Source organism: Ovis aries, chromosome X (assembly GCF_016772045.2).
Source record: "Ovis aries strain OAR_USU_Benz2616 breed Rambouillet chromosome X, ARS-UI_Ramb_v3.0, whole genome shotgun sequence".
Lineage (NCBI taxonomy): Eukaryota > Metazoa > Chordata > Mammalia > Artiodactyla > Bovidae > Ovis > Ovis aries.
The window spans coordinates 17,322,331-17,347,147 of NC_056080.1; the positions used below are offsets into that span (position 1 = coordinate 17,322,331).

Here is a 24,817-nt window from a genome sequence, read left to right on the forward strand (position 1 = left end):
CTAGTTCTTAATAAAGCCCAGTATGTCAGAAAAACTTCATTAAGCAATGTTTAAAGACAAAAAGGAAAGCCAAGCAAGATGTCCTGTCATAGGATGAACAAATTATAAACACATGTACCAATGCTCAACGTGGAATGAATGGAAGATTAACAACTGTAAAACATTAAAATAATCAAACAAAGAAACAAATTGATTGTGACTTGAGTATGGAAATAATTTCACTTTATATTTGTATAAATGAGAATTTTCTACATAGGAGTTTTTGATGAAATTTCACAACTCAAACACATTGCCTCTTCCAAAACCTTACTGATAACCACAATAAAGCATGCTGAGTGGTGCCTAGTAAACCAAGTTTATTAATAAACAACATGAGTCTCTCTTTGCTCCTTTGGAACACTCTCAGGTAGAAAAATAGGGCAGCAACAATGAAATTTGTTTGCCTACTGCATGAAAAAATTAAAAAGCCTAATAATACCCAAAGCTGGAAAGCATGTTCAAGGGAACATGGGAAATGAACACTGCTTACACTGCTGGTGGATACATAAACTTTGAGAGAACAGTTGAGCTATGTTTTGAATTTTTCAATGTGCACATCTTTTGATCCAGAAATTCTAATTCCAGAGATTGTCCTTACAGAAACAGCGACACACAGACACAAAAATATACAGATACTCTTATTGCAGCTTTGTACAAGGGTGGAAAAGCCTATGTATCCATCAGTAAATGAATAGTTAAAAAAAGGATGATCCATCCATATTCTGAAATGTTATACAATGCTTAAGAAAAATGAAGTTGATCTGCATACATAGAGACTGTCAATATGTGTAAGTCATGCAAAAAAATAAAGTTTCTTAATACTGTAGCTACTAGGATATGTTAAGAAACAAACAAGGCTCTATATATGTATGCTTATTTGTATAGTGACAAGTGTGGCCACATACAAAAAAGCCTAGAAGGAAACCCACCAAGCCTCCATAGAGAGGCATGTGATGGGGGAAAGGATGAAGGCCAACAGAACACGGGCACAGGCTCATGTATGACTTATACAATTACTTATTTTTTTTTTCTAGCAAAAGGCAGAACAGAGGGAGGCTGGGCCAAGCCATCCAGGTTTTTCAGAGAACACACAAGCTCAGAGGGAGACTAACTAGAACATCAGGCCATCACTAGCTCAACTGGACACCGTCTCCCCTGGACCCACTCTAGCACAATTAGAAAGCCCATTGAGAGCACAAAGACTTCTGCTCTCAGAGCCAAGAAACCAGCTACCCAGCCAGGGAGCAAGAACTCACTTGAGCAAGCTGTGGAAAAGAATGTCAAAAGCAATGATGTGAAAATGGCTGATGGACACATAGGCCTAAACTTAATTACAGAACTGCCCATCCATCAGCCTCTGGATCCCTCTTTGCCACTATCACTGCCACATGTCCACCGCCCTTTATCTCCACAAGAAACTAAGCAGGACTCGGGATCTGATGAGGATCAGCACCAGCACTCCAGTAACAAAACAGAGTGCCTGCCAACGTTTGGGCTTCTTACATCATTGAAAGGAAAGGGCAAGTCACAAAAGGAACCATATTGACTTATGTAAGACATGGCACAGAACAGAGAAGCTTCTCAGAGAAGAACAGCAAACTCACCAATTGCTAGGATTAACTAAAACCTCCCACAGCTGCAGACTGCCCCAAACCATGACATCAGGAAGGCTGGAAATGCATCCAACTTCCTCTATTTATCAAGCTGGCTAAAACCCAGGGTAATACCAGCATAACCAGAAAAAAAAAAAAAGGAGAGAGAGAGACCATACAAGTGGCTTGGATGGGAAGGAAATTATCTCTGATTATACTCAGAGCTCAGCTCCAGAGCAGAGGAAGCTCAGAGCGGCTACATCCAAGAACTGGAATGCCTGTACTCGCTGGCTGCTCAGAGGCCCAGGTGCTGATTGTGGGGCCCACACATCCTGGGATAATCAGCGAAACCACTGGGTAGCTGCACAGGTAACTTCAGCTCCAGAGAGTTGCCCACTGTCCTCTTGGGTAATGTGATGCTGGTCCAAGTAGCAACCAAAACAAAACCCAGTGACATGATGTGCAGCATCCTGAGGGCTCACTGCTTCATTGAGAACCTAATGATTATTTAGTGGCCCAGACTGAGGGGCAGAGAGTGGCTCACAGTTCCTGACAATGACACCAACACCATGGAAGAAAGGACCAGTGGCCAAAGGCCTCAATAAATTGGGAAGAGGAGCAGAAATAAATAACAGTAAGCTTCTCTACAGTGGTAGGAAAAGCAAATTGCACAGATGGAGAGGACGAAGGTGAGGCTGGTGGGCAGATACAGGAGAAGGGCAGGGATATGCTGGGCTTGGCTACAAAGTGGTGAGTATGGCCATCGAGGAACAAACAAGCATGGTTCTCAAACCTTGTAGGGGCCCCATTATTGAGGGGACCCCACCTAATAGGATCTTTACCTGCAAAGACTGGTTTAGTTCTGGATGCCACCATTCAAGAGGAGTCCAACTGAGATGGTTCTGTAAGACTTCAAAGATAATTAGTTGAACAAAACTCTACTGAAGGCCTACTGTGTGCCAAAGAACAGGGGTGTGCAGGTTACACCCTTGCCAAAGGCACTTAGCCAAGAGGACCATAAGAGCCTGAATGCAGAATGCTAGGCATTCTGGGAGCTCCATATGAACCAGGTACAGTGGGAGCTTCAAGGAAGTGAACCTAAGCTGGCAGAGGGAAACGAACCTGGCAGGTTCCTGCAGAAGGTAACAGTCATGCTGCATCTTAAAGGATGTGCAACTCCCTTTACGTGAAGAGCCAAGTGCCTCAACTGAGACATAGAGCCAAAGACTGGCACAGAGTGGGCAGGGCTAGAGTCAGTCTGATGCTGCTGAAGCATCAAAAGCAAAGCAGAGAATGGTCAGAAGGGACCTGGAGGGATGGAGCAGACAACCGATGAAAATGTATTAAAAACATAATCTGTGAATAGACTGGAAAAAATCCACACTGCAAGTCCAGGTGGAGGTTATGATGGATTAGGAATAATACCCACAATGTACACAAGGCCCTCAGAGAAGAACGGTGACAGGGAGATGGCCTTCATCTCTGCTGTGGGCACAAGGCAATGCTGGAAGGTAGCTTTAAATTACAGCCCAAAGGACTTAAATTAAGAGAAACATCTTGCTTTGGAGCATTGTTAAATTGTAGAAGGAATTGCTTTCTGAAACATTTAAGATGGCTGCTTTCTTTTTTTAATATTTATTTATTTATTTATGGGTGATATTCTGTTTGTTTGGCAGAATCACTATGCCACTGGTACTATTTATTCATTTGGTTGCACTGGGTCTTAGCTGCAGCCCGTGAAATCTTCATTGCGGCACAAAGACTCGCTATTTGTGGCACACGGGCTCCACTGCTCTGAGGCATGTAGGATCTTACTTCCCTGACTAGGCATTGAATCCAAGTTCCCTGCAATGCAAAGTGAGTGGTCTCTTAACCACTAGACCACAATGGAAGTCCCATGCGAAGATGACCTCTTTAGTGACGCTGGTGATGCCAGGTCAGAGGTGGAATGAACCAGGCCAGGGTAAGGAGCTGGCGGATCTCTTGGACTGTTGGTCCAATGATGTTTTTTCTGTAGCACTGAACATTTCCTTTTCTCTCCTCCTTCCTCTCCAGTTTTTTCATCCTCTCTTCCCTTCTACTCTCCATCCTACGGTTTCCCTCTTCTCCTTCCCTCCCCTTGCCAAGCTTGAGGTTTTCCAAATGTATCCCAGGGGCTAGAATGTTGATGGTTACCTCTGCCCAGAGCTGAAGAGGGTATTAAGGAGCACAAAGGCAGGGACCCCCTTCGAATGACTTCTTGATCAGCAGACCCGACCCCCTGGGTGAGGCAACCACAGGTCTCCCTGCAACATGGCAGAACTAAAGGTGTTTCCAAACTTAGGGCATGCCTTTCCTTAGAATGTAAATGATTACCATCTTAAAAGTGAATCTGTAGGTAAGGATGTACCAATGAATTCTTTCTCAGAGCATTCATTGTCTATTTCACAAAAACACCTACTTGATTTTTTTAATGACAGTCTTACATTAAGCTATACTCATACAAAGTTTACTAGACATGGACTTTCTTCCTTTTGTATGAAAACATTTCCTGAAGAAAACTGAATTTAGATAACTACTGCTGCATTAAATCAATTCCAACTGCCAGACCTGAGGCTTTCTAATTAACTCTCAACTCCTCTTTCCACTGGATAGCAACAAATTCTGAGCATTTTCCTCTACTTAAACTATGCTTTGATACTGTTTTCAGTAATGAAATATGATGAAAAGATACACAGATGAGGAAAAAACAAATTCAAGTGTAGGATGGGTCTTACCAAGTAACTAAGAAGATCACCATGTCAATTTTTCCTTTTAAAAAAAAAATATTTATATTTGGCTGTGCTGGGTCTTAGTTGTGGCATGTGAACTCTTAGTCGCAGAATGTGGGATCCAGTTCCCTGACGGGAATTGAACCCAGGTCCCCTGCATTGGGAGCCTGGAATCTTAGCCACTGGACCACCAGGAAAGTTCCCAATTTTTCCTTTGTTAAGTTTTTGTTGCATCTTCAACACGAGTTAGAAATTAAGTCTACTGCCTTAAAGTTTTCTGTTTCCAAAACATTTGCCACTTGAGACATACTAAACATTTAACTGCTCCTTAGTCCAATTCCAGGGAGTAAAAGAGGAGGAAACTTTTGCCCATAAAGTTTTTCTTGTTCCCACTGGAAATGAGTAAGAGGTTATACTATTATCCAGCCCTATTCGACAGATAAACTGTGGAATATAGGCACTTGGTGATTTAAGGTGAGGGCCTTAATCTCTACACTGCTACATCTCTGCCAATCCTGCCAGCAAAAGAGTTCTAGCCTTTCCCTTCTGTGGGAGATTGCACAACCGGCCATAAATCCTCCCTATGCCAGTATGCCAATCCATCTGCACTGTGACTGCAACTCCTCCCAGCCAAAGGCGGGATCGCTTTCTCCACCTCTTGAATGTGTGATGGACTCGCATTTGCTCTGCCTAATAGGACACTGGCAAATGTGATGCCACCAGAAGCCTGAAAAGTGCTTTGGACTTCTCTGGAGGTCCAGTGGTTAAGACTCCACATTTCCAGTGCAAGGGACACAGGTTCGATCCCTGGCCGAGGAACTAAAGTTCCACATGCCACATGGTGTGGCCAAATATTTCTTTTAAAAAGTGTGTGACTATGGAAGTTTCCACTTTCCTCCTGCTCCTGGAACTTCGAGCCACTATGTGACAGGGAGAACAAGCCTGAGTTAGCCTGCTGGGTGGTGAAAGGCATGTGTGCCCAGTTACCATTACTGTGCCAACCTCCAGCAGAGAGTCATCTAGCTGACTGGCAGGGGACTGCAGGGACATGAGTGAGCAAAGAGACCACACTGCAGACTCCAGAACTGGGAACAAATGAAATGGCTGTGGCTTTATCTAAACCACTAAATGTTGGGGTGTTTTGTTACACAGAAAAAGCTAATTTATGCATCTTCCTTCTTCCTTTCATCTTTCTCTTCCTCTCTAGCTACCTTTCCTCCCTTTCATTATTCCCTCCATGCTTTTTGGTTTTCTCTTTTCCTTCTGTGAGTACTACAGGTACCCATTTAAGGACCCACAAGGCACAAAAGACAGTGGCCTGGGCTAGTTCAATTCAAAGTCAGTCTCATTTCCTCCTACCCCATCCCTCTGAAGCCTGCATAAAACAGATTCTAGGCATCTCACATGGTCTCTGGGACAAACTCATAAAGTGATAGGCAAGACGTTTCTGGGACTGGCAGGCAAAAGGATGGACTCTCGGCAGTTTGCAGCCCACCTCTGGACATTTACTGGTAAAAATCTCCCTGGGAGAGTCATTTATCACAGTGACCTGTGGAATAGACTCCTGAGGTGTCCTAGCCCTTCCATTGCCCTGTTACTCCTTGCCAACAGAGGGGACATACAATAAGAAAATGGGCCTGTCAGGCCAGACACCCAAGGGTTAAGGAGCATAGCCCAAGACCCCTTCCTCTACTTGGCCACCCTAAGGGACTGGAAGATATATTTATAACTACAGGAAACAACACACTATGAAGTGGGAAAATGCTTAGATTTCCATTCGTTTACTACATGAATATAAGAAAATCAATAGGATCATCTGGCTAATGACATCAAACCACTCGGTACAACTCAGAAGCCACAAGGTCATTTCTTAAAATGCTTTTCTTTCCTCTTCCTCATTTATAGTCTGTACTTTACTCCCACTCTAACTTATTTTTTCCCCTGAACGATGTTTTCACAGACTTTTTAAAAGCTTACTTTTCCCTGGCGTCCTGGAACCTGTCATTTGTTTGTGGTTACAACATTAAATGTTTAGGAAGGGCAAATTAGATGTCAGGGTTGGATAAATGGTCACTTTTCTTAATGGTGTTTTCAATGGAACTCTTTTCTCCCTAGGATCTCTAGAAGCAGAGGTTTGCTTCTTCTCTAGGTGCATGTGTGAAGGTATTCAGAGGCTGACAGGGGTTTTACTGCTTCCATCAACAAGAGTAAATCAGAAGTACACCCTCTGGAACACACTGCTAGAATTTTTTTCTCGATTTCTCAATGCCAGCTTCTGGAAGAGCTGAGGAAGACTTTATTGCCTCAGGTGTCTTCCAGTATCTCCCTTCTCATGTTCCACAACTATCTATAGAACCCCCCTGTATAAAGAGAATTACTTGTCCTCCTTCTCATCTGTTCTTGAGAGCAATTACGCCTTCCACTTGTATGGTGATTTATGGCAGATAAAAGGCCACGAGGTACTCAACAATGGAGACCACAGATGACAAGATGCCATTCTGTATTCCCTCTCTCTCCCCGCACAAAAAAAAAAGCAGATTCAAGCAGAACACACATTAGAAAAGGAGATCAAAAGCAAGGAGGGGCATTAGAAAACAAATAGCAAGGACATAAGGACTTCACATTTGTACTATCAAATATCAAACCACAAACAGGGCTCTCTAGTGTCCAAAGAGAAAAAGAATCACGTTCCACTCTGAATTCATCCATGAAGAGGAGAAAACACAGTTCTTCGAGGAAGCAGAGTTCTTCCTTGTAACTAGTCCTTTCATTGAACCTGCTCAGGGCTTGTCCATACTTGCTATGGCCACTTTCTCTCTTCCCAACCTCTCTGGAAATTGTTTCAAACGGGATTCTGTGCTACTCTTATCAAGGTCACCCAGGACTCCCACCTCACCTAGCTCAGCAGTGACTTCTCAGTCCACGGCTAAATCCTCCCGTTAGCAGCCTTTGACAGTTGATAACATCATCTACAGGAAGTTGGCTCCTAATTAAGACTCCCTTCTAAATGGAGGCTGGCCCATTATTCGCACTGGGAAAGGCTAAACGGGGTTGTTTCGGAAAAGGCAGAAACATCTTCATTCCAATTCCTACTCACCGATGAACAGTGTTATAAAATGTGCTGGAGTTCTACGAGCTTTGAGGACACAAAGATGGGAGTGACTGGTTCTATCTTTTGTGTGTTTGGGAGGTGGAGGACTGAGAAACTTGTTCCGTTATCAGCAGGACTGAAGGAGAGGCTGCCCTGTTAAAGGCAGCCTAGCATAAAACTCTTCTCCTACCCGCAGAATTCTTAATTTCTGACTAATAACTAAAAGACCACCTGTCAAGTGGTCTTTTCTCTTTTTGCAAGGCACTGATATCCATTAAAGACTGAATTTCAACTGATCAAGTCAGCTTTGCTGGTGAGTGGGGATAACACAGGCATGAGTGACCAGGGAGAGCCCTTCAGGGTCAGACACAGATGACAGGAGCATTGAGATGGGAACCTGCCGTTAGCTCAGTGAGGGCAAAAGGGAACGGATGGGGAAGAGATGCCCAAGGAGAGTTTGCTTACATTAGAGCTTTAGGTTTGCTGGGCTGGTCTTTAGAAACCAGAAGCCAATGCTATTCCAAGCAGCTCTCCTACAGCCAGGAAAACCTCCCACTTGCTAGCTGGTCTTCTCATTTCTTTTTCTCCCCCATCAGAATGTTCTTTGCAAGCATCAACACTACCTGCTGCTTTTGTTTACACTGCCTTCAAGTGACTCTACTTGGCTCCACCGGAAGTGGAATTTTTTTCAGACGGGATGGCGTAAGGTAGGGTGGGGAAAACCTGCACTGGTGGAAACTCCTCTCTCACTGGGGAATTTGGCTGTGACACCGAGCCCTGGCCTCACACCAGAACAGGGCCATCCATTTTTTTTTTATTTTTATTTTTTTTTAGTATTCCCCTCTTTGACCCTCCCAGGGTGTTTTTCCAGGCGACCTGGCAAACAACAGCATGACAGGTTCAATGGTTTTCATTGACAGCCCCAGTGCAGATCTCCTCTGAAAACTGCAAAACTGGACACACAAACAGCCCATAAAAATCATACCTCCCACAAGTGTCTGGACGCTGCCTTTTGCCTAATGACCCTCCAGCACTGATGCAGCATGGGTGGCTTCGTGGCATTTTTTTTTTTAATGATTTTTCCAAAACTGAGGTGTTCCAAGTGGTGAGAGAGTATTGTGTTTTTTTTCTTACATCAAAAGTCTAACTCCCTGGACATTTTTGGAAATCTGGAGCAGACCACATGAATGGTCCCAAAGCTTCAATTCTGCCACCAGACCCCAAAGGCTCCTTGAACCTGGAGGCACACTGGGCTTGCCTGTTAGAAGGTCTATAGTGAAGTCACTCAGTCGTGTCCAACTCTGATCCCATGGACTGTAGCCTGCCAGGCTCCTCTGTCCATGGGATTTTCCAGGCAACAGTACTGGAGTGGGTTGCCATTTCCTTCTCTAGGGTATCTTCCTGACCCAGGGATCGAACCCAGGTCTCCTGCATTGCAGGCAGACTCCTTACCATCTGAGCCACCAGGGAAGCCCTGTAACTCACTCTAATACACTGCAGGAAAGTCATGGGATATCCCATGTGGGCCAGTTAGTTTGACCTTAAACTCCACAAGGGGTCAGAAAACTTGACAGCAGAAAGGCAACCCCTAGAAGTCCTTCCACCATGCAGACCTCGAGCTTGCTACACAGAGAATGGAGGCCAAAACATTCTACTGGTGAAACCGGCAACTCAACTAGAATGATAATTAGAATGCTGAGGAAAAAAGTAAAGATTACTTCTCTTCCAAAGTATAACACACACATTAGTCTCAGAAATAGATGAAAAATTTCACAGTAGAAAACTGCAAGGTGAATATGAAAGAGAATATTTCAATCCATCTCTTGGGTTCTCACTGGAAAGGGTCGGGTTGAAAGGAAATAAACCCAAGTGGGAAAGTCAGGTTACAGCTGGTGGGGTATCTCAGGAAGGAATATTCAGTAACTTCCTCATGAATTGTCAATAAATATTAACCAAAGTAAAGAAAGGTCGCCATGCCCACTCACGAAGCAAATGGCAGAGTGTTTAAAGAGACATAAGCCCCTGCCTTTGAATTCTGGCTCTGCTACCTGCTGCTCCTAAAACCTTTGGGCAATTAACTCAGTCTATCTGTGTGCCTCAGTTTCTCCACCTATAAAATGGAGATAATATCAACAGCATCCATCTCACAGTTGTTGAGACATATAAATGTGTCACTATACATGAAACACCTAAAATAATCCCTGGCACATAGCAAATTCTCAATAAATAGTAATAATCAATGTTGTAATTAGAAATATATGTTGAACACAGCACCTCATATGGGCACGATCTGCCTGAATAAAGATGTAGTGTGCTTGTACAAGAAAAGAAAAAGGGCACAGTATCTCAAAAGAGCTGCTGTTAAAACTCATGTTCCACACGTATATAAGCTGCTTTTAGTTATTCTACAGTAATCATGTCAAATTATTGACAAAATTGCCAAAATGCTTTCACATATAGGATACTGAGGAAGAAAGGGAGGTGGGGGGGGGGCAAGATATTTTTACTGAGTACTGATGAGAACGAGTATGTAACTTTAGCCTGCGACAAGCCACAGGACAAAGTTGTCTCGGATATTAAACGTCTTGCCAACTGAGGATCCTTATCCATAAAATGGGAATAACTGTAGTATTTGTCTCCTAAAAGTCTTGCAAAGGAGTAGAGAGTAAGTACAGGAAACGTGCCGAGCAGAGAGTGTGGCTCATATTAATAGTACATGTTCAAAACATTTAGCTATCACCTCACTGCCATCATCCACTGCTCAGGTGTGTCAGGCACTGGGCTGACTGCTTCAAAGGCCTGGGCTGTGGGTGAAAGTGAATGAGCTTCTCTAAATACAGTCTGTGTGGGCAGTGGGCCCACTACCCTTCCTGTGTTCCTTCCGCTCTGGCCATCCCACTTTGCCCAAGCCCTCTTTCCACCTCCCTGCTCTGGGCTCTTCTCATTCCCACCCCATCATCACTGGCCCCCCCCACCTCACAGGACCACAGCAAGAATCCCTGTTGATCCCTGAGTGTGAAGGTCTTAATGAGATTCCTGTCTCAAAACTCATCAACACTTTAAACCAACTCAGATGGATGAATTAATAACTCTGTCATTTGTTAAAGGAATTGGGGGACTGGGGGAGAAAATGAGGATAATATTTGAGGGGCCAGGGCCATCTTTTAGGGCTTTATTCTCTTGCAACTGAGAACCCTGCACAAGGGTCGTCCCCACCCTGGTCCCCTGCACAGAGGGGGTGTGTGTGCCACCAGGCTCAGTGGACTCCCCATTTGACAAATATTTAATGAGTAAATACCATGTGCCAGGCACTACGTGAGGTGCTAGGAATGCACTGGTGAGCAAGACAGATACAACTGTGCCCTTCTGGAACTGACATGCTGGTGGGGAACTCAAAAATGTAAACGAACAAATATATGGAACAATTACAAGTTTTAAAGAGGGCTGTGGAACAAACACACACAGCTGAATTATATTCTTAGGGGAAACAGTGAGGCACAAAGAGTGTGCAACTTGTTCCATATGATAAAGGAAATCAGCAAATAAAAACATGTCACCACAAGATCCTTTCTATTAAGACATTCACATTGGCAAGAGTCAAGCTAACGCATTGCCAATACTCCAAGAGACCTTAACTCCCAGTGGGGAAGCTTGCTTTCTCACTCCACTCTCTGCCATGTTTTTTTTCCTTTATTTCTGGGATTGGGACCAGGCTGCACTAGTGCTTTGATGTTTTCTCAGAACAGTTTCAGATGAAAACATGAAGACAGGTTTATCTTAAAGGAATCAAAATTATAATCCTTAGAGAACTAAGTAAATCCTCACTTGCTTATAAGCTATTTAGCTAAAGTTCTATGATAAAATTGTTTTTCTTAATACACCTTAAAATGACAACCATGCAGGAAGGGGTGGGACTATGGGTGGATTATATTTGTGGCACTGTGATTTTCTGTAATTTTTCAAATTTTAGCAATAAAGCTACACTATTTTTTTTTTAAAAAGTAATCTCACAGGCCTATTTGGGTTTTTTTCTTTCTATCCAACAGCAAAACAAAAGCACACTAAAAACATTATTAGCTGCTCGGTAATATACGTAAGTATTAGGCAGAAAACTAAAGCAGGTTAGTAGACACGAAGTGTGTAGGACGGTATGGCAAGTTAGAGAAGTGGCCTGTGAAAGCATCATGAGACAATGACGTGTGAGCAAAGACCTATGGAAGGAGGTCAGGGAGAGAGGCCGGAGGCCTGCTGGGGGATGAACACTGCAGGTGGAGGGCTCTGTACCCTGAAAGAAGGATCCTCTGTCACCTGTTAACCCAAACACACAAAATCACTTCACAAGGGAACAAGTCTGGACTTAATGGAACCAAAAAATGAGTCAGAAGAAAATGAACTGATGAGTTGGCACAGCAAAGATAAGAAACCACTGCTACAGACTACGGTTAGGCAGGATTCTAAAAGCCTTATTTGTACTAACTCAAGCCCAGCGACAACCCTAGCTAGGGTACAAATATAACTTAATGTTCAGACTGGAGCAGCTGGGTGTAAAATGAGACACTATTACTTAATGCAGACAAAGTAGGCATGAATCCAAGATGCCTCGGGCAAACTGGGATGCATCACCACCCTACCCAGAAAGCATATTATTATAACTCCTTTATAGAAAAGGAAACTGAGGCACAGCACAGAAGAAGTGGCAGAGTGAGGATTTGAACTTGGACAGCCTAGGTTTAGAGCCCACACTCTTGATGCCTACTTAGTATTGCCTGCCTGTGTTATGTATGCTAGGAAGCGCCCAGTGCTAAAAAGCTGGGTTGTCTTTATCATCAGTAGATCACGCTGGGAAACGCACCAGCTGTGAGAGCTAAACATCACCACTTTATAAGAGCGGCAGCCCTGGACAATCCCAGTAACCTTTCTGGTTCAGTGACCTGTAAAACAAAGCTACTTGGACCTACCCTGATACCACTGCCACACTCAGACAAGGCCATAGTTTATTAAAGATGTTTGGAAGCTGAAAAGCACAACATGCATACTATTATACACTGTTATCATAAATAAAAATTTGCAGGGACTTCCCTGGTGGTCCAGTGGCTAAGACTGAGCACTCCCAACGCAGGGGACCTGGATTTCGATCCCTGGGCAGGGAACTAGATCCCACATGCCACAACTAAGAGTTCACAGGCCACAATGACGGTGGAAGATCTTGAGTGTCACAACTAAGACCCAGTACAGCCAAATAGACAAATAAATAAATAAAATCTGCATTTCTCTGCAAAAGGCCAAAGAGTAAATATTTTCGACTTTGCCCATATGGTCTCTGTTGCAACTAATGAACCCCACAGACAACCTGTAAATGAATGGATGTGGCTGTGTGCTAATAGACCTTTATCTACAGAAAAAGGTGGATGGTTACAGGCCAAAGTTAGCCAACCCCTGACTTAAAGAAATGCTATTTAAAATTGCAGCCCTTCCATGCTCCCTGTGCCGCTATTCTGATACATTTTCCTCTACAGATAGCATGAATCACCATCTAACATAATGTGTATTTTATTTACTTTATTATCTGCTTCACTCACTAGAAAATAAGCTTTATTGAAGGCTGAGGTTTTGTCTGTTGGGTTCACTGTTGAGTCTTCAATGACTAGAAGAGTGCCTGGGCATAGTAGGAATGTTAGAAAGACTTGTTGAAAGAGTGCATAGATGAACGGAGAGATTTTGAAGAAGCTGGACATACTACTGGGGAAAGAAGGGAAAATCCATGGCAAGTTAAAAAAGGAAGCAGAGAAAAAAAATGATATCTAAAAACCTAGGGGAAGAAAAATGACTGTAAATGAACTCAAACTCAATTTTGTGATTCCTTGTAGGCAAAGGGAAAAATGATTATTTTCAAAACCAATTTTGTGGGTTGTGAACATTTGAAAGAACTAAAGCCTTATAAAATAATTTCCAAAATAGCTGGTTAAAACCTAAATGAATTATTGGCTTGATTTTAGTTAAGAGAACAGCTTGAGGTTTGTTGCAGATCAACTAATTATGAGTTTGTGTCTGTGTGTGCACACACACGCAAGTGTGTGCACGTTTAATCTTTCCTCTCTCCTGACCCTGACAAATGTGGGTTCTGTTTGTTCACTGGGAGTGGTCTGAGGACTGGTAAGGAATTAATTCAGCATACTTTGCAGGGAAACACACATATTTGTCCCTGGTTTACTTCAGGGCTTGGCAAATTGTAGTGTCATTCATTCTGATTCTTCTTCATAGTTCAACTGAAGGTTAAGGTTAACAGCAAAATACAGCTGAACTGAGTAAGTTCATTTCTAAAGAAAGAAGGGTTCTTTACACACAGTGCTTTATGTAACTCTTTCAAACCAAGATCTGTATAACACATTCAACTGAACCACCTCAAGTTCTTTGGAAGAAAATAAGACTTCTCTTCTACAAAAGCAAGTATGCATATCTAATACACAGCTGATAACCTAAACAATGTTCTGCTTTCCAGGCACACGGCTTAGCAAAAGTTCGGCTTAGCATAGAAGAAACAACACTGGCAAGATTCTTCTAAAGATCTCTGATGTTGATCCTTTATTCTGGGGCACTCAGCTCAATGTCTGAGCACCTAACGAACGCCAACAGGGAGTGAAGCTGGAGAACTTTGTTGTTAGGCTCATGCATTATCATTTTATCCGTAATTTCTTAAAGAAATAAATTTCCACTTACTGATTGATTTAACATGGTAACTGTAAAAAGACCACCTGGCTGAGTTAAAAGACTTGGCTTGAAGGAATGAAGGAAAAGGAAAAGAAGATGAAAATGAAGAAAGGAAATGAATGCAAGAAAAAAATGAAGGGAAAGAGAAAAGAGTAGAGTTGCGATTCGTGGCATGGAGGACCCTTAAAAACATGATGCTAAGTGGAAAAACGCCAGAGACCACATAGTGCATGATTCCATTTCTATGAAATCTCCTGAACAGGCAAACTCATAGACAGAAAGTAGAGAGTGGCTGCCGGCGTCTGAGGGGAGGAGGGGAAAGTGGGCGGTGACCACTAATGAGTACAGGAGCTTCTCTTTTGGGTAATGAAAATGTTCTGGAATTAGATAGTGGTGATGGTTACAGAAACTTGTGAATACACTAAAATCCACCAAATTGTACACTTTAAAATGGTGAATTTTATGGTATGTGGATTATTTCTCAACAAAAAAGGGGGGAATAAAAAACAAAACAAAACAAAACACCAGACTCTGTCATCAACTAGCTTTGTGAGCTGTGGACAAGGCATTTAATTTCTCTAATATGCTTCCTCATCTGAGAAAAGGGGGCAATATTAACTTAACTCTCAAGTTGTTGCAAGACCCAAACGGGATAATCTATATCAAAGTAATTTGGAAAAATAAATAACGCTACAGATTCAAGGTAATTTCACTCAAAATCTTAATGAAGTTCTTTATGGAACTTAATGGTAATTCTAAGGTGTACACTGGGACTTCCCTGGTAGCTCAGCAGTAAGGAATCCACCTGCAATGCAGGAGACTCGGATTCAATCCCTGGGTTGGAGACATCCCCTGGAGAAGGAAATGACAACCCACTCCAGTATTCTTGCCTGGGAAATCCCAAGGACAGAGGACTCTGGCAGGCTACAGTTCATGGAGTCACAAAAGAGTCGGATATGACTGAGTGACTAAACAACAAGATGTACAGCTGTTCCTTGGTATTCGAGGGGGATTGGTTCCAGGAACCCCCACACATACCAAAATCTGAGGATATTAAAGTCCCTTATGTAAAGTGGCCTAGTTATAATCTATAGAGGATGTATTCTTTTAATCATCTCTAGATTACATATACTACCTAATACAACATAAATGTGATGTAAATAGTTGCTGACTTAATGGTAAATTCAAGTTTCGCTTTTTGGAATCTTTTGGAATTTTTATTTCCAAATATTTTCAATCTGCAGTTGGTTGAATTCCTGGATGTGGAACCAATGGATATGGAGGGCCAAATGTATATGTAATGTAAAAGAAAGTGGCCAAGACAATCTGACAAAGAATAACAAAGGAGGAGCGCCTGAATTGCCAGATACCAAGACTCTTTAGAAAACTACAGTAATCAAGGCTGTTTAATACTCAGGGTTTGACAAATATACCAGGAAGCCAAATTTTAGTGAGCTTGGAAGCAGATTCACACATATAGGGGCACTCGATATAGCAAAAGAGGGCCAGGGAAGATGCAGCTGAGGGAGGGTAAGGACCAACTCTTCAATAACCAATTCTGTGACAAGTGTTTTTCCACATGGAATAACAATCCACACATAGACTGCTCCCTCAATTCCAATTAGACTAAAATTATTTCAAAAGCCAAGACTTTAAACTTCTAGGAGACAACAGAGGTATCTTTAGGTCTTTGGGACAGAAACATAAAAGTGCAAACCATAAAAGAAATAAAGAAGAAATCTGACTACAATGAAAGAATCTTATCAGAAAACACCATAAAAAGTAAGAAAATAAGCCACAGACTGAGAGGCATTATTTATAACATATATCACTAAAAACCAGTATCTAGAATATATAAAGAACATCAACAAGTCAATTTTAAAACACAGAAAACCTGATAGAAGGAAAAAGAAACTTGAACTAGAATTTCACGAAGATTAAATTTAAATAGTCAATGAACACTAATATTCAGAGAAATGCAAATTAAAACCAAAAGAGAAAAAAAAAATAAAACCAAAGGAGATATAATACCATCTCAGTGATATTAAAAAATCTCCAGTCTGATTATGCTAAGTGTTGGCAAGGATGCTGAGCAACAGGAAGTCTCTTTCCCAGTTGCTTAGGAGAGTAATCTGGAAACAACCAGTACAGTTGAAGAGGCATATACCCTACCACCTAGTACTTTCATTCCTTGGCAGAAACCAACACAATATTGTAAAGCAATTATCGTCCAATTTAAATTTAAAAAAGATTTTTTTAAGTACTTTCATTCCTAAATATAATCTCTACGGAAATATATTAGCACAAGGAAACATGTTCAAGGCTATTCACAGCAGCTTCATTTTTAATAATAAAACCTGAAGCCATTTAAATGGCCATCAATAGAAGAATGAACTGAACTGAACTGAAGCAGTTTAAATGGCCATCAACTGAAGAATGTACCAACAGATTATATATTTACACAATGGACTACAACAGAGCAGAGAAAGAAATGAGTAAGAGCTACATGTAGCAATGAGGACAAATCTCACAAAAACAGTCAATGACAAAATTAAAGTTGCAGAATAACATGGGGGTTAAAAAAAATACCAATCACATAGTTTAAAAGCATGCAAATAATGACCTAAAGGGGTGGGATGGAGGAGGTGGGATGGGAGAGAGGCCCAAGAGGGAGGGAATATATGTATACATACAGCTGATTTAGACTGCTGTACAGCAGAAACCAACACAACATCGTAAAGCAATTATACTCCAATTTTAAAAAAAAAAGCATGCAAGCAGCATTTTCTCTTACTAAGGGACATATTCCTATACAGAGTAAGTATAAACAAACATATGAGAAGATGAAGACCAGTTTCAGGACAGTACTTACTTCTGTGCACTTTTTAAAAGCTAATGAGGACTCCCCTGGTGGTCCAGTGGTTAAGACTGTGCTTCCAATGCCAGGAGTACAGGTTCAATTCCTGGTCAGGGTAGTTAAGGTCCCACATGCTGCATGGCATAGCCAATAAATAAATAAATTTTTTTAAAAAAACCTAATCTACGGCCAGGGTTGAAGACTTAAATGACACCATTGATGGAGCAGGTCTAAAGGAGATGGAATTCCACGCACTTTCCTTAGCAGAACTGAACAAACACTGACCCACTCTCTAGGGGTCTCCGTAACAGCAAAGGCCACATTGGGGTCAAAGCCACATGCCTGACTCATACACAGTGTTCTGATTACCTTAGTCAATTATCCAAAAGCAGCCTATCCTAGCAGTAACAAGCCACAAGAAGGGCTCATTTTACCTCAGGTACCATTTCGCTGTTAGCATAGGAGAAAGACAAAGTACTGAAATGGAAATATCCTGGCTGATAAAGGATTATCATTCAGTAACAAGCAGGAACCAAGACTTTATCAATATCACAGTTAATATGAAAATTATCCCATACATAATTTAATCTCTAGTGATTCAAAAAGTACTTTAGGCTCCAACAACACAAGAATCTTTACTACAAACATCTGTTGTCATTACACATAATTTGTTGGCTAATAAGAAGTGTTGACAGAAGGCTGGATAAGCCAATGAGAAGCTGTACTTCTATCAATACTTCTCCCTTGGCAGAGAGTTGATAAGACTTCTTTAAAAGGCTTTCAAATCATTCGTAGATCCAAGAAAGCTAGGTTAAGTACTCAGTTATTTGATTTTAAGGGTTATTTTGCAGGAACTGATTAAATAATTCTGAGGACTTGGAACAGGCCTTGGCAAAGTTAACAAAAAGATGCTGCTGAGGGAAAACTGACTTCCTTTTTTAGTACTCTTTCTCTCTTTAGGGCCCATTCCCAACTTGTTGACACCCAATATCCTCCTACTTTGTGAATCCTATCTGCTCTTAGGAGATGACCTCATATCAAGACACATCAACCAAATTCTGTACCCATTTACCTTTTAACAACTCTTTAAGTCAAAGAAATGAATCTCTAATAGTGCAATTTCAGGATTTAGCTAGATGAATGGAGGAGTTGGGGGGAAAGCTAAGCACAATTATTGCTATCACTGGAGTCCCACTCCTCACCCCCAAATTAATATTTTGTGGCCTTAACCCCCAACATGACTGTATCTGGAGACAAAGTCTCTAGAAAATAATTAAGGTTAAATGAGGTCATAAGGGTGGGACCCTAATCTAATAGGACTATGGCCTTTCAAGAAGAGAAAGAGTCTCTCCCCTATCGCTTCTCTCCATCATTTGAGAACACAACAAAAAGGTGGCAGTCTACAAGCCAGGAAGAGAGCCCGAAGTCACAGGGAAGCACTCACCTAACCATCCATCCTTGATGTTTTCATACATGTTTACATTAAAGCTAGTCCCACTGATGTAGTGGGTACTCCTAAAATACCAAATCCAAAGGAACAAGGGTCTCTAATCAGGAATCCCAGGAGGCCCAAACAAAGACATAGTGGGCAGCACACCCTGGCAGGGGTACAGCAAGACTGTGAACAATCCATTCTAGATGCCAGGTCGGGCCACCCTCCCAAATATCTCTGCCTGGTGTGGGTTCCAATCATTCGAGGAACCACAGAAAGGGGAATGCTGCAAACAAGGTCTCAAGGGGAAAAGGCAGGCTTCTGAACATATAGAAGGGCTAAGATCCCCAGTTTGAGCACAGGCAGTTCTAAAATGCACTGTGAAGTTTAAATTATACCAAAGTTTGGGTCCAACTCCAGTCTGGAGAGAAAGGCAGGAGAAGGGGGACAAGCTAAAGACATGGCTATGGACTTCCTTGGTGGTCAAGTGGTAAAGACTCCACCTACCAATGCAAGGAACACACGTTTGATCCCTTGTCCGGGCATATCCCACATGCTGCAGGGTAACTAAGCCTGTGCGCCGCCACATTAAGCCGGTGCTCTAGAGCCTGGGAGCCACAGCTACTGAGCCTACGTTCCCTAGAGCCCATGCTCTGCAACAAGAGAAGCCCCTGCTCATCACAACTAGAGAACATCTAAACACAGCAGTGAAGAAATTAATTAAAAAAAACACACACAACTAGAGGAGCACTGATCGTTGGCACAAAGCCTGGAAAACAGGGGTGGTACATCCTTGAATCTTAAAGTCAGGAGCCTCCACGCAGTAAACTGAAGGTCCAAGAAAGGACTCCTAGTCCCAAGGGGCTGGCAAGAGAGCGCATGACAGAGAACCCCAGGAAGGGAAGCCTACAGAAAGGAACACGGAAGTAGGATGCAGCCAGGGCGAGGGTTGCCAGGGCCACAAGATGTGCTCAATGGCCCTGAGGCAGAACTCAGCGATACACTTTCCCCCTACCCCCACCCCTGGCCTGGCAAGACTCAGAAGGACAAGAGTCAGCTCTGTTGGGAGTCCAGAACACGGAAGCGTTCTCTCTGAGACTGGGCTTACTTCCAGCCACCTGAATGCTTGGTGTCACGCCAACAAAATAACCAGACACTGGTGAAGCCCTCCCAAGGACCAACCCAAGGGGCTCCCATGTTTTCGTGTCATGGGTTTTATTAAAATGAACAAAAGTACTTCCTGACTGCTGGCCTCAAAGAGCCCTGCCATAGTTTGGGTTCTTCCAGAAGGTAATCCGAGGCAAAGATTCCAGAGCAAGCAATTTATTTAGCACGTGATCCCAGGACACACGAGAATGGGGAGGTGAGATGGGGGCAGGAAGGCAGCTAATACAGATGCATCATCAAGCCAGTTACCACTGGGGGAGGCTGTCTCAGTCCTGGAAGCTCTGGGAGCCGGTGCAGACCGCCCAGCCGTCTCAGGGGTCCCACTCAGGGGCAAAGAGCTGGATTAAATACCTACCCGCCCTGGCTAAGGGCTGCTCCCAGGGGTGGCCTGGGAAGGGTTCATCCTGGCACTCCAGGCTGCCACATGGGTGGAGAGAAATGTCCAGCTAGTGGCTGGAAGGGGACTGGGTGCACCGTGGTGCTCGGGGCCCAGGATCTTAAAACAGACACCCAGTCCCTATGGAATAAATGAGGAAGTCTGAGGCACCAAAGCCAGCAGAAGAGAAGGCAGTTTCATGCCTGCCCTGCCCCATTCCTCCCTTCAAGTCAGTATCTGGGATTTAGAGAGAGTGAGTGAGTGTGTGTGTGTTTGGGTTTGGCGTGCATTTGAGGAGTTCAGTGGTTTTTCTTCAGCTGTTTGGAATGTGTGAGGAGAGACTAGGTGAGGGAAGGCTAAAAGGAGTTGCTACTTGAGATTTAAAGACACACCCAAGGAGTACTGAGCTTTGTGCTCTAATGCAGGCTGAACGTGTCTGGTTTGTCGGCCCATGCTGGGAGGCCAACCGGAGAGGCTCGAGAACAGGGATGTTTATCATTCCTGAAAGGGCTACGGACAAAGATCCCAGCTGTGCTTAAAGCCTCACTATTCAAAGTATGGTCCCCCAAAAGGAGGCATCTCCAGCCCTGTCCCAGAACCCGCATCTACATTTCAAAAAGATCTACCTGTATGTCTAAAAAGCTTGGCTACAAACTATAGCAATTCACCAAGTGTTCTCTGCATAAAGAGTATATTTAGCAACTGTGACTCCTACCAAAGTCAAGTGGAAGGTATTTGCTCCATTTCAGGCTAATGTGCTCTATTCAGTTTGTCAAATTAACTTCAGATTTGCTGAATGGGATATTTGGGACAAATCTGGGACAAAGGGAGATAATTGTGTCAACCTGCAAACCTGGGTGTAATTACAACAAAATAAAGCATACTTTAGTTTTTCAAAACCTCTTTCATTTATTTCATTCTTCCCTTTTTGCCTCCTTGGCAAAATTAATCACTGCTTAATAAGCCTGTACCATTCTAAGACTATTCATGTGGGTAAACCTTTGCCTCAATATCTGTAAAATACATTTGACAGTTCCAGGAGTGTCATTCATTTCAAAATAATCATGTGTGTGTATCACAGGAAAAAACGTTAAAATTCTTATGAAATTTTAAAATGACATTTTGATATAGGTAGCTGGTAAAGGAATAAATGAACATGCAAACACACTTAGAAAAAAATCAAAGAAAAACAACTCATACTAAAACTTAACTCAACTTATGAATAAAAAGCCTCAACACGGTATATGGATACAGATAGGAAAGTATATGCAGAGGTGGTTACTAATCCTAATTGCATTCAGAGTACCAAATAACTGACAACCATGAAAATAAGTAGAAATAAGAATAAGTAGAAAATAAGTAGAAGCCACCTTTGGATGGTATCCTCAACTCAATGGACATGAGTCTGAGCAAACTCTGGGAGATGGTGAAGGACAGGAAAGCCTGGCATGCTACAGTCCATGGGGTCGCAAAGAATCAGACACGAGTAAGCAACTTTATGACAACATCAAAAGCATTCTTGTTTAGGTATTGAAGGGGAGCAGAATATGACATCTCAAAATGTCTCTTTGGTGTAAGAATTATCTTGAGGCTGATTATTTTTAAGAAACAGCATACAAAGAAGCAGCTCTGAAAAGCGAGTAGAAGTGACCCTTCTGTAGGAGATATTTACATATATAAGGGGAACCTCCATTTGTAAGGGTGTCTCCCTCTCCATACCAGAACAGTCACTTTAAATCTCTAGAAACTCTTCTCAATGGAGAAGGCAAGGACTTAAATCTGCATAACACCCCAACCGTTGTTCACTGTGCTTTTCCTGATAATTCCTAGAACTGGCCTCCCCCACCCCACAAAAAATCTTTTGTCTTTAGTGGAAGATGGTATTGAACATAGTGGGGCTTGGGCCATTTAGGGGGAGTTACTCTGTCTTCATGGGTCTCTCCCATGTATACAGGAGGATATGTATTATTAAACTCCTGTTTGTTTTTCTCCTGTTCATCTATCTTTTTATTACGGGGTGGGTCTCAGCCAAGAACCTAGGAGGGTAGAGGGAATGTTCTTTTTCTTACCCTATAGCATTTACATAGTAGTAATGCACATGAGAAAAACATCTCCTGCCCTATCAGTAAACAAAGGATGTCACAGTCAAGAGTGATTGCAGCTCTCCAATATGAGCTGGTGAGCCCTGAGGAAACTCAGGAAAAGAATATACCTGCCATCTAGCAGCCATCAGACTGCAGCCACTCCCTATCATGAGCCCCGAGGAAACTCAGGGTGAGAAAACACAGGATACATGCCCCAGATAGCTGAAAGTCTTGAAAGTCTTAGTTGCTCACTCGTGTCTGACTCCTTGTGACTCCATGGACTGTAGCCAGGCTCCTGTCCATGGGATTTCCCAGGCAAGAATACTGGAGTGGGTTACCATTCCCTTCTCCAGGGGACCTTCCCAACCCAGGTTCTCCTGCATTGCAGGCAGATTCTTTACCATCTGAGCCACTAGGGAAGCTCCCATACATAGAGAAGCATTGAATTCCTTAACTTCCAATGGCACCCCACTCCAGTACTCTTGCCTGGAAAATCCCATGGAAGGAGGAGCCTGGAAGGCTGCAATCCATGGGGTCGCTGAGGGTCAGACACGACTGAGCGACTTCACTTTCACTTTTCACTTTCATGCATTGGAGAAGGAAATGGCAACCCACTCCAGTGTTCTTGCCTGGAGAATCCCAGGGACGGGGGAGCCTGGTGGGCTGCCGTCTATGGGGCCGCACAGAATCAGACACAACTGAAGCGACTTAGCAGCAGCAGCAGTTTTCTTTAATTAACAATAATCTTTTGACATTCAGATTACCTGCCCTTTGTTGCAAAACTTCTATATAACCAGCCTCTCCGCCTCAGCTCCTCAGAGAAGTTCCCTTAAGGTTACTTGAGATGCTGTCTCCAGGGCTTGAAGTCCTAAAAATTCCTGCCGAATAAAACATAACTATCAACTTTTGGATTGCCAATATTTTTTAAGTCAACATACACGCGTTCATCAAAAGATAGGTATTATCCATAGTGCTATATTTAAAACAGATAACCAACAAAGACCTACTATATGGCACAAGGAACTCTGCTCAATGTTATGTGGCAGGCTTTATGGGAGGGGAGTTTGGGGGAGAATGGATACACGTCTAAGTTATGGCTGAGTCCCTTCGCTGTTCACCTGAAACTATCACAACAATGTTAATCAGCTATTTCTTAATACAAAATAAAAAAAGTTTAAAAAAAAAGGTATGTACAAGAGTGTTCCTCATAACACTAATCATAAAAGCCAGAAATGGGAAACTAACCAAAGGTTCATCAATAGTAGGAAGGATAAATTGTGGTACAGTCATACAATGGAATACTATTCAGTAACTGCAACACACAACACAATGATATGGATGAATCTCCCAAACAAAAATGAAAAGTCAGATATCCTGTGTGGTACTATATATATGAAATTCAAGGGCAGACAAAATCAATCTATGACATTAGAATCAGAATAGTAGTTACTTTTAGGGGGTAGGAGTGCCCAGAAGGAGACATGAAGGGGACTTGTAGGAGCCACTCATGTTCTGATTCTTGATGGGGGACTGGTGACAGGGGTGTGCAAAGTTGGTAAAAATTCATTGAGCTATACACTTATAATGCGTATAGTGTATACTTCATTAAAAAGTTTAATTTTAGAAACATATGTATACACATTTTATCCACTTTCACAGATGAGTCAAAAAGAATAAGACTTTATATCTAAGAAATACTGCCTGCCATACTTGCCTACTTTCACTAAAAATGGATGCTAGAAAGAAAATGACTAATAATGACGCATAGGTGATAAATATCAGGAGAGTGGACAATGGTACACAGCTCTTGACTCATATATGAACTATGGATATAAAATGAGCATCGATCCAATGTAAAAAATAACTACTACTGGGTGGGCTTCCCTTGTGGCTTAGCTGGTAAAGAATCTGCCTGCAATGCAGGAGACTTGGGTTCGATCCCTGGGTTGGGAAGATCCCCTGGAGAAGGGAACTGCTACCCACTCCAGTATTCTGGCCTGGAGAATTTCATGGACTGTATAGTACATGGGGTTGCAAAGAGTCAGAGACGACTGAGCAACTTTTACTTTCACAAGGGTAATGGTTTCTCCAAATACTCCAAAACATGTGATATATTCTGTCAAAAAGTTAATTATCTGGATAGCAAAATCACTAGTGGAGATCATTTGTACTGATTGTTCCTGGAAGCTTCAATACTATACAGAATGTACTATTAGGGTTTACCTAAAAATCATGGCTAATTTTCAAATTATGTCTAAAAGGGAAATCATTTTGGCATACATCCTCCTAATCTTTCTCCTTCTCCTTCCATATATTCAATTTGTGAATATCTAGGTTTAGAAACTTTACATGTCTAAAACCCAAGGGAAATATGTCCAAGTTTTTCAAAAATTTGAGAAGCAGTCTTATAGTTAGGACCAGAAGAGTCCCCCACTAAAAAATGTGACATTGGTGATCTCTGGAATTTTATCACTGTTTTTTCTTGGTAAAATGTAATTCCCTTATGTCTGGAAACTCTAATAATTAGGATCCTAACACACAGATATTAATTTGTTCATCAGATCACTGTTCTCACCAGCAGCTTCTAGACTTAGCCCAGAGACATGAATTTCTGGAGAAAGAGAACATTTATTCAGTGTCTTTCATGTGACTGAGTGACTTTCATTTCATGTGCTGGAGATCATGTTAGGTAGTTTAAGTTTATCACTCATTCATTCATCT

The 24,817-nt window shown here is 42.3% G+C and overlaps 1 protein-coding gene across 31 annotated transcripts in view; it reads right to left on the reverse strand.

Moving 5' to 3' along the window:
- Window positions 1-24,817, reverse strand: part of ADGRG2 (adhesion G protein-coupled receptor G2) — a 131,230-nt gene that overhangs the window by 91,233 nt on the left and 15,180 nt on the right. For 26 of the 31 annotated variants that reach the window (XM_060407696.1, XM_060407712.1, XM_060407699.1 and 23 more), the window contains one exon: window positions 22,861-22,974. The exons of the other annotated variants lie outside the window; for them this stretch is intronic. The gene's annotated coding sequence lies outside the window, so the exon portion shown is untranslated. The remainder of the gene's footprint in view (window positions 1-22,860; window positions 22,975-24,817) is intronic. 31 annotated transcript variants of the gene reach the window in all.